Raw genomic sequence first — 9,982 nt, forward strand, 5'->3', positions numbered from 1 at the left:
TTTTTCGTTCTGGAATATCGTAAAAGACATTTTCCTGGCCTATATTGCTTAAAGAAAAAAGTTGGAAAAATGGCCATGTTTTTACAAAACCATGGTTTAACCACTTTAGAAAAATGTGAATTTTTCGACTTTTTGAACTTCTTTTTTTTATAGCCTAGAAAGGCATTTTTTTCGTTCTAGAATATCGTAAAAGACATTTTTCTGGCCTATATTGCCTGAGAAGAAAAGTCGGAAAAATGGCCATTTCTGGACCAATACCATGGGTTAACCCCTTCGGAAAAATGTCAATTTGTCGAGTTTTTGACCTTCTTGTTTTTAGTGCCTAGAAAGGCGTTCTTTCGTTCTAGAATATGGTAAAAGACATTTTCCTGGCCTATATTGCCTAAAAAAATAAAGTTGGAAAAATGGGAATTTTTGGACCAAAACCATGGGTTAACCCCTTTAGAAAAATGTCAATTTTTCGACTTTTTGAACTTCTGGTTTTTATAGCCTAGAAAGGCATTTCTTTTTTGTTCTAGAATATCGTAAAAACACATTTTTTGGCATATATTGCCTAAGAAGAAAAGTCGGAAAGACGGCCATTTTCGAACCAATACCATGGGTTAACCCCTTTGGAAAAATTTCAATTTTTCGACTTTTGGAACCTCTTGTCTTTATAGCCTAGAAAGGCGTTTTTTCGTTCTAGAATATTGCAAAAGTCATTTTTCTGGCCTATATTGCCTTTAAAAAAAACAGGTTCGTAAAATGGCCCCTTTTGGACCAAAACCATGGGTTAACCCTTTTGGAAAAGTGTCAATTTTTTTACTTTTTAAACTTCTTGTTTTTATAGCCTAGAAAGGCGTTTTTTCGTTCTGGAATATCGTAAAAGACATTTTCCTCGCCTTTATTGCCTAAAAAAAAAAGTTGGAAAAATGGGCATTTTTGGACCAAAACCATGGGTTAACCCCTTTAGAAAAATTTCAATTTTTGGACTTTTTGAACTTCTTGTTTTTATAGCCTAGAAAGGCGATATTTCGTTCTAGAATATCGTAAAAGACATTGTCCTGGCCTATATTGCCTAAAAAAAAGGAAAGTGGAAAAATGGCCATTTTTGGACCAAAACCATGAGTTAACCCCTTTAGAAAAATGTCAATTTTTCGACTTTTTAAACATCTTTTTTTTTTATAGCCTACAAAGGCATTTTTCGTTCTAGAATATTGTAAAACACATTTTCCTGGCCTATATTGCCTAAGAAAAAACGTCGGAAAAATGGCCAGTTTTGGACCAATACCATGGGTTAACCTCTTTAGAAAATTTCAATTTTTGGACTTTTTGAACTTCTTGTTTTTATAGCCTAGAAAGGTGATTTTTCGTTATAGAATATCGTAAAAGTCATTTTTCTTGCCTATACTGCTTTAAAAAAAAAGGTTCGTACAATGGCCATTTTTTCACTTAAACCATGGGCTAACCCCTTTGGAAAAATGTCAATTTGTCGAGTTTTTGACCTTCTTGTTTTTAGTGCCTAGAAAGGCGTTCTTTCGTTCTAGAATATGGTAAAAAACATTTTCCTGGCCTATATTGCCTAAAAAAATAAAGTTGGAAAAATGGGAATTTTTGGACCAAAACCATGGGTTAACCCCTTTAGAAAAATGTCAATTTTTCGACTTTTTGAACTTCTGGTTTTTATAGCCTAGAAAGGCATTTTTTTTTTGTTCTAGAATATCGTAAAAACACATTTTTTGGCATATATTGCCTAAGAAGAAAAGTCGGAAAGACGGCCATTTTCGAACCATTACCATGGGTTAACCCCTTTGGAAAAATTTCAATTTTTCGACTTTTGGAACTTCTTGTCTTTATAGCCTAGAAAGGCGTTTTTTCGTTCTAGAATATTGCAAAAGTCATTTTTCTGGCCTATATTGCCTTTAAAAAAAACAGGTTCGTAAAATGGCCCCTTTTGGACCAAAACCATGGGTTAACCCTTTTGGAAAAGTGTCAATTTTTTTACTTTTTAAACTTCTTGTTTTTATAGCCTAGAAAGGCGTTTTTTCGTTCTGGAATATCGTAAAAGACATTTTCCTCGCCTTTATTGCCTAAAAAAAAAGGTCGAAAAATGGGCATTTTTGGACCAAAACCATGGGTTAACCCCTTTAGAAAAATTTCAATTTTTGGACTTTTTGAACTTCTTGTTTTTATAGCCTAGAAAGGCGATATTTCGTTCTAGAATATCGTAAAAGACATTGTCCTGGCCTATATTGCCTAAAAAAAGGAAAGTGGAAAAATGGCCATTTTTGGACCAAAACCATGGGTTAACCCCTTTAGAAAAATGTCAATTTTTCGACTTTTTAAACATCTTTTTTTTTTATAGCCTACAAAGGCATTTTTCGTTCTAGAATATTGTAAAACACATTTTCCTGGCCTATATTGCCTAAGAAAAAACGTCGGAAAAATGGCCAGTTTTGGACCAATACCATGGGTTAACCTCTTTAGAAAATTTCAATTTTTGGACTTTTTGAACTTCTTGTTTTTATAGCCTAGAAAGGTGATTTTTCGTTCTAGAATATCGTAAAAGTCATTTTTCTTGCCTATACTGCTTTATAAAAAAAGGTTCGTACAATGGCCATTTTTTCACTTAAACCATGGGCTAACCCCTTTGGAAGAATGTCAATTTGTCGAGTTTTTGACCTTCTTGTTTTTATAGTCTAGAAAGGCGTTTTTTCTTTCTAGAATATCGTAAAAGACATTTTCCTGGCCTGTATTGGCTAAAAAAAAAAAGTTGGAAAAATGGCCATTTTTGGAACAAAACCATGGTTTAACCCCTTTGGATAGACGTCAATTTTTTGACCTTTTGAACTTCTTGTTTTTATAGCCTAGAAAGGCGTTTTTTTTTCTTCCTAGAATATTCTGAAACACATTTTCTTGGCCTATTTCGACTATGATAAAATTTTAAGGTTGAAAAATTGCCAATTTTTAACCAAAACCGTGGATTAACCCCATTGGTAAAATCCTAAGTTTTCCATTTTTTCAACTTGCTATTTTTATAGTATGGAAAGGCTTTTTTTCTTTGTACAATATCCCTAAACACATTTTTCCTTTAATATAAAGATTAAAACATTGCCAGTTTTTGACCAAAACCATGGACTATTTTGGAAAAATCCCAAATTTTCGACTTTTTAACTTGTTGTTTTTATAGTCTGGAAAGGCTTTTTTTCTTTCTAGAATACATTCAAACACATTTTGATTAGCTATTTTTCCTATATTAAAAATATGGAAAAATTGCCAATTTTTGACTAAAGCCATGGACTAACCCCTTTGGAAAAATCCGATTTTTTCGACTTTTTGACTTGTTGTTTTTATAGTCTGTAAGGGGCTTTAAGGGTGTAAGGGCTGGAAGGGTTGTAACGGCTGTAAGGGTGTAATCATGGATTAAACCCTTTGAAAAATAATTAAAAAAATGCGACTATCTGAAGTCTAAGGCTAGAAGGTCATTTTTGCCCAGAAACAGATACTTAAAAAAAATCCGTTTTTGGGCGATAATCATGGGTTAACCACTTTGGAAAATACGCAAAAGTGTGACTATCTGAAGTGCAAATTTTTAAAGGTCAGAACCGATTCTTTTCTGTCGAAATGATCCCCAAACATTATTTTAAGATGATTTTTGCCCAAACGCCGAAATGCAAAAAGTGCTGTTGTTTGACCAAAATCATGGGTTAACCCCTTTAGAAAAATGAGACTATCTAAAGTGCATATTTTTATAGGCTAGAAACGATTCTTTTCTATTTAAAGATCCCAAACATTATTTTTAAGATCAATTTACCTAAAAACAGGAAATGAAAAAAGTTTTACTTTTTGACCTGGGAAAATATACAGAAATGCTACTATCTGAACTGTATATTTTTTAAAGGGTAGAAACGGTTTTTTTTCTATCAAAACTTTTAGAGTATTATTTCTAGGCAGTGTTTCTCAAACACATAAAATGAAAAAGATTCAATTTTTTCTACCTTTCTTTCTATCTTTATCTCAAATGCATATTTTTATAGGCGAGAAAACGATTCTTTTCTGTCTAAAACGTCTTCAAATATTATTTCTTAGAATTTAAAATTCTTGCTTACTTAGCGAATACTGTTTGCCCCCATGGCTTTATAGCCCGTCTTTAGAAACCTTTCGCTGGTCGCCACTATGATGCGTTTATATTTTGTGCAAGCAATTTTCTTCAAATGCTCCGACGGACGTTTGCACTATCAGAAATATTTTCCGTCTAATATGCCTGAAACTCTTTAATCTCCTGTTCGTCAACATATCTTGGGTGCGTACTGAGGTTGCACAAATCCATCCAGACCAAGACCTTTGAAAGAGAAACTTGAGCAAAAGTTCAAGAATCTGTTGAATTTGAGGTGGTAGAATATTTGTATGTTGTGTAGGTGTTATCATGACCACACCAGATGTGCCATATTTTACTTGAAAAAGGACGGTGCTGTTTGTCGAATGCTTGTTTAAGGAGCATGAGACGTGCTTATGTTAACTTACGGTTGTGTTCAGTTCAGTTTCAGCCGTTGAACGTTGGTCGATAGACGTGGGCCTTCCCCACTGACCTCTACTGAACTACTTTTTGCGCGACACGGTTACAGGTTTTGGAAACCATGCAAGTCTTCCCTTCATCTCGTCCTTGGTCTTCCTCGGTTCCTTGCGTGTCCCCGGCGCGTCCTGAACGTAATGCTGATTGTCCAACGGTTGTCCGTTCTTCTCGCCAAATAACCAGCCCAGTTCCATTTGAGTTTGCTTATTATTTCCATGATATCTGTTACTTTGGTTTCTTCTCGGATCCAATGAGCTGTTTTACGATCTCGCCATGATTCTCACATGCGCTCTCTGCATAGTTCTGAGTTTCAAGATTTGTTGTTTCGTAAGATTCCAGGTCACATATCCGTAGGTGACTGTTAGTAAGATGCACTGATCGTAAACCTAGCGTTTGAGAACGATTGCAATGTCTTTGAAGATAGCACTCGCTCGAGTATGCGTATATGTGAAGTAAACAACAAATATACACCAATGAAAATAGCCCGAGAAAACATCCGACATTTGGCGACGCTATCACTGGTTCCCCCGCCAAATGACGTCTGAGAAACGAGCACAGAAAATTCCATACTGATGACGCGTCACTACCCAGATCTGGGTAGTGCTTCTCATTGGTTGAATCAAATTTCCCACGTGGCACGACCAATCAGAAGCACTACCCAGATCTGGGTAGTGACGCCTCATCAGTATGGAATTTCTGCGCCCATTTTTCAGAGGTCATTCGGCAGGGAAACCAGTGGTAGCGTCGCCAAATGTCGGTTGTTTTCTCTGACTATAATGAAGGAAAACATTTTTAATTTCAATTTTTGAACTAATGTACAAAGTTCCTACTGTTAAATAATGGTTAGTGTCTAAGCACATACGTTTATTTTTGGAGGGCTTGGCAAGGAGCATCCATGTAAAACGATATAGCCAACTAGTGTACGTGTAAGCTGCGAATAATTCAAGTTTTCTCAGTTTTTCCCAAAGCACTGCTATTACTCATGTACCCAACCAAGCTCACAGGCTAATAGCCAAGGGTATATTATACAGTTCACATCCCTGGCTGGAGGTGTACATTCTAAAGTCAATCTTAATTTATGTCGCCAAAACTTATAACCTATTCTGGGTCAACTGACCTTAGAGTAAATTGAAAGATATTGCTAAAAAACGAAGCAAGACTGAAATCTGGCAGAGTTGAGCTACCGCTTACAACTGAAATAAAAGCGGTCAGACGGAGGCCAGAAAAAACCTGCCCCATTGCAAAAAACCCCGAGGGTAAAAAATGCGGGCAGGAAATCTGGGTAGGAACCAAGGCTCAAGCTCCATAGTCCTTCCTACGGGACTTTTACTTAGTAAAAAGAAACGGCCGCCTAAAACGAAGGTTAGTTTTAAAGCATCCTATTTTCATCGAAATGTTTCCTGTAAAAGTGACTTAATCTTGATCTCATCTGCTGATATGGTTTTGAAGAGGACATAAATTCCTGCAGCATTTAACCAATCCTTCTGTTCCACATTCAGTGCCTTGTTCTTACAATCCAGTTTTATTTCACAGAACAACAATTCTGATAAGTTCCGCTTCTCTGTTAGATGCGACACTATATTGGGGCTCAAGGTTCTCTTTCCTTGTTTAGCTGTTAATTATGAGAAATAAAATTAAAATTGTCCATTAATTATCGGATGTTAAGAATGTAAATGGCCGTATGAGTATCCAGTGTTAACCACATCTGTTGGTAGTTGGCATAGGTTATGTGGTAAACGTTATGTTAACATGAATTATCAACAACAATACAATACGATTATCTAGGGCTAATTTGGACCCAAGGATTGAAATACGTCCCAGCGTGGGCTGGAATAGGCTTTTTAAAGGGCTCTTTTTGGTTGAAATTGAGTTCAAATGGCTCCATAAAAGGCTGAATCAGACTTTGGTCTGCAGGGCCGCTAAATTGAAACTTTGGTGTAATCTTTTCACCCCCTTCAACAGAATGTATCAAGCAACCTTCTCCAATTCTTGGTTTGCAACCACGTGACAAGGCGGCCATGTTGAGGGTCAATACAATAGAATTTTTCTTGAAGAATTTACATGAAAACAGAGTTAAGTTACCAGAGGAGAGAAACGCTTTTGTTCTTGACCTCCAATATGGCCGCCGTGACCTCACGTGCAAACCAGCAATGGCCTCTCTTCTTCTTGGTATTCCTCCTTCAACAGTGACTGGAAAAAAGCCTCTCCCGGGCCTTTTGATAGACATTTTACTGAGTAAGGTTTTTCCGTTATTTTTCTTGGCGAAAGACTTGTAAACTTACTTCGATTCAGTGCGACCGATGTTTTATCCCTGATGTCCTTGTCCAGTTTACTAATCTTCCTCTTCCACTTTCTTACTCTTGTCGTTTTGCTTTGGCAGATCCTCATAAAACAAGGAAGCATTATAAATTAGCTTTTAAAACTCTGTAAACTGCCCCCTTAGTCTCAGATCTAAAATAGCAATTGGACACTAACCACTACAATTGATTTGATTAGCTGTATTGGCAATAAAAAGGAGAAATCTAAGGTAAGAATAACAGTTTTATGGGTCCTGGCTGATATCGCATAATTCTTCCACAAGTTCAGTACAAGGGAAAATTGTTTAGGCTGTTTACGGACGCTCCTCTCCCGCATTTTTTCCTAAGAGGGGGCTGTAAAGTGATGGCAATCTTATTGCTGAGATCACGCAATTGCCTACGCACTGCGTTAGCGGCTATCTGATCTTTGAATGGAAGAACTATGCTGATCGTGTTGCCATCGTCGGTTTTCTTTTCTGGCTTAGTTGCAATGTATTGAATAAACATATTAACGGTAGAATTTATGAGCTTTTTTTGTGAGCAAAAAATTGGAGCAAGATCTTAAGCCTAAAGAAATTAAGCCGAGTTTTGTAAATCAGCAATGCGTTGTTTACAAATTTGCACGTGATCTGTGTGATGCAGATTATGTTGGCTACACAGGCCGACACTTTCATCAAAGCATTGCCGAACACAAGTATTCAGCTATCGGTAAACATTTATTAGAAGCGCACAGTGACTGCAAAAATCTTCTCAATGACGGCCAATTTCGCGTTCTCAAGAAATGCCACGAGAAATTTGACTGCCTCGTTTACGAAACGCTATTCATCAAAGAACTGAGGCCTAGCCTCAACACTCAGAGTGACTCCATCAGTTCTAACCTCTTTGTTTGACTTGTAACATATTTTTATATGCTACTTTCCTTTTCATGAACTACTGTTTTTCTTGTATTTATAGAACATTGATATTTATAAAATAACTGAGATAGTACGCGTGATCTGATTGGTCAAAAACCTATGGTTTATTATACCGGTAAACCCATAGAAAAAGGCATCCGGACCACGAGCCATAAACAAAACCCGCTATATTGATCTGCAAACAACGATTTTAGAAAGGCTAAAAAACGGAACAAGTTACTTACCGTAGCCCTTCTTAATATTAAACGCGTTGGTTTCCACACTTTATTACTGAGGGTCAGAATTCGCGAAAGCCATAGCTTTAGAAGTTATAAAGCACAAAGCTGGAAAGCAGTTTGCATTTCACGACGATGCCAAATCACAGAGAAAGACAACGACTGTGTGAATTTCTGGTGTAGAAAGTCTCTAGGAAAACTTAACCATGTGCCAACCAGCAACAAAACGGATAGTTTTAGCATTCTTGATTTATTTTATGTCAAAATTAAATTCCTTAATGAAAGACATTGTTCCAAAAAGAGATCTCTGATCAAGATATGGTACAAAATCGGCCGCTGTAGGTTGTAAACAAGCTGCCAACGATGATGAAAGATGTCAGAGTTTCGGGCTTGTTTTTTCCAACATTTGCACAAATTATTTGGCGATATCGATGCCATAACCTACCTCAAACCACCTGACTTCACAAATCGACAAATATTAGCGCCAATATGTGGCTACGGCAAAGAAACCTTTCTTCAACACTGACATATTTCCATCGGTCGCTGTCTGTGCATATAAAGTTAATGCGACAACTTCGCAAATGCAGCCATGTCGTTACCGCAGCATTTCTTGATCATAATAAAGTCCAGAAAACAGATCTTAAACCACTGAGGCTCGTAAAAAGTGAATGAAGTCCTCCATTACAATAGCTGCCAGTTCCGTCTGTAAGCACGAAATTTTTACGGATCGACTCAACAAAATACAGCTGCGTACAGTCTGATGTTCAATTAATTTCTACTTCTGTAGTAAACAAACCATGAACGTATTCTTTCATTGTACGTTCGCATGAATATGTGTTGACTTTTCCTATAAAACAGCTTTCATAAGTTATCATGTAATGAGCGCAAAAACTCGTGTTTTGAAGTGCTGTTGTTTGTTGTTTGACTGAACTGAGTTTTGAGAAAGTTCAGCGCTATTAAGTCGTGAGTCTTGATTGGCTTATGATGACTTTACAGAGAAGACATGACTTGATCACGGTACTAAAAGCATATTTTTTTACCTAAAAGACTCCATTCTACTAAAAGTTATTTTATGAAAGCAATAGACCACACTTTCTATGGGTTTACCGGCGTGATAACCCACTTGAGATGTTGGGAGAACACTCGAAAAGCTTGTAAATCACTCGCCTTCGGCTCGTGATTTACAAGCTGTTCTCTTGTTCTCCCAACATCCCGCGTGGGTTATCACGCCGGTAAACCGATAGAAAGTGTGGTCTATTGCTTAATGCACCTCTTTTCACTTGATAATGAAATCCGGTAATGTCGAAAAGTCGTGTATTTTTTACCTTTTTTAAAATTTATTAAATGTTTTTAAGAAAAGTTTTTTCGCAATTTTTTAAAGCTAAATGTTTTAAAAAGTCGCTTCTTCAAAATGACTAGATATTAAAAAGGAAAATTAAAAGAAATTTGTAACGTGATATACTCACCAGCCAAACTTGAAGCAAAAGCAGCAGTGTGTGGTCAGTCAGGGTCCAGGAATCTAACCTCTACCCAATAATTTTGCTTTGACCCTGAAAGACTGAATAAAAGTCAAAGCCTACAAAGTCCAGTGTTGTGGACCATCTAAAACAAAAATACTAGAGATAAAAAGGAAAACGTTAGAAATCTAGGAAAGCGGGAAAAAAAAGAATCATGATTAATAAAGTATACTTGGCGATCCCAAAGCGTGCTACCCTCACCTGTAGAGATGGAAAAAAGTAAGAAGTTAGCATAAGTTTCCAATATTGGTATCCCTACGTTTCTCTGTTCCCTGATTTATTGTGTTATCGGTTTGAGTGTCAGCGGTTTACCCAAAAAACGTTTCAACGCCTATACATTCCGTCGAATTTCCACAAAAATCAGTTCCCAAACAAACCAGGATTCCCGTTGTCCGCGTTGATAATTTTAGATTGTAGTAGTGTGGACCGCCCTCTCTTTAAAAAAGAAAGCGGAAGAAATGATCATGATCAATAGAGTTTGCTTGGT

General features: G+C 36.7%; 1 long non-coding RNA gene across 1 annotated transcript; it reads right to left on the reverse strand.

Annotated features, from left to right (window-relative positions):
- Window positions 1–5,387: 5,387 nt before the first annotated feature.
- On the reverse strand, window positions 5,388–9,520 carry LOC140954097 (uncharacterized). Its single transcript, XR_012167485.1, has 3 exons — window positions 9,445–9,520; window positions 6,835–6,935; window positions 5,388–6,164 (listed from the first exon to the last, which is right to left on the reverse strand). It is a non-coding gene; the product is annotated as an uncharacterized lncRNA (long non-coding RNA).
- Between the last annotated feature and the right edge of the window lie 462 nt (window positions 9,521–9,982).

This window comes from Porites lutea, chromosome 12 (genome assembly GCF_958299795.1).
Source record: "Porites lutea chromosome 12, jaPorLute2.1, whole genome shotgun sequence".
Taxonomy (NCBI): Eukaryota; Metazoa; Cnidaria; class Anthozoa; order Scleractinia; family Poritidae; genus Porites; species Porites lutea.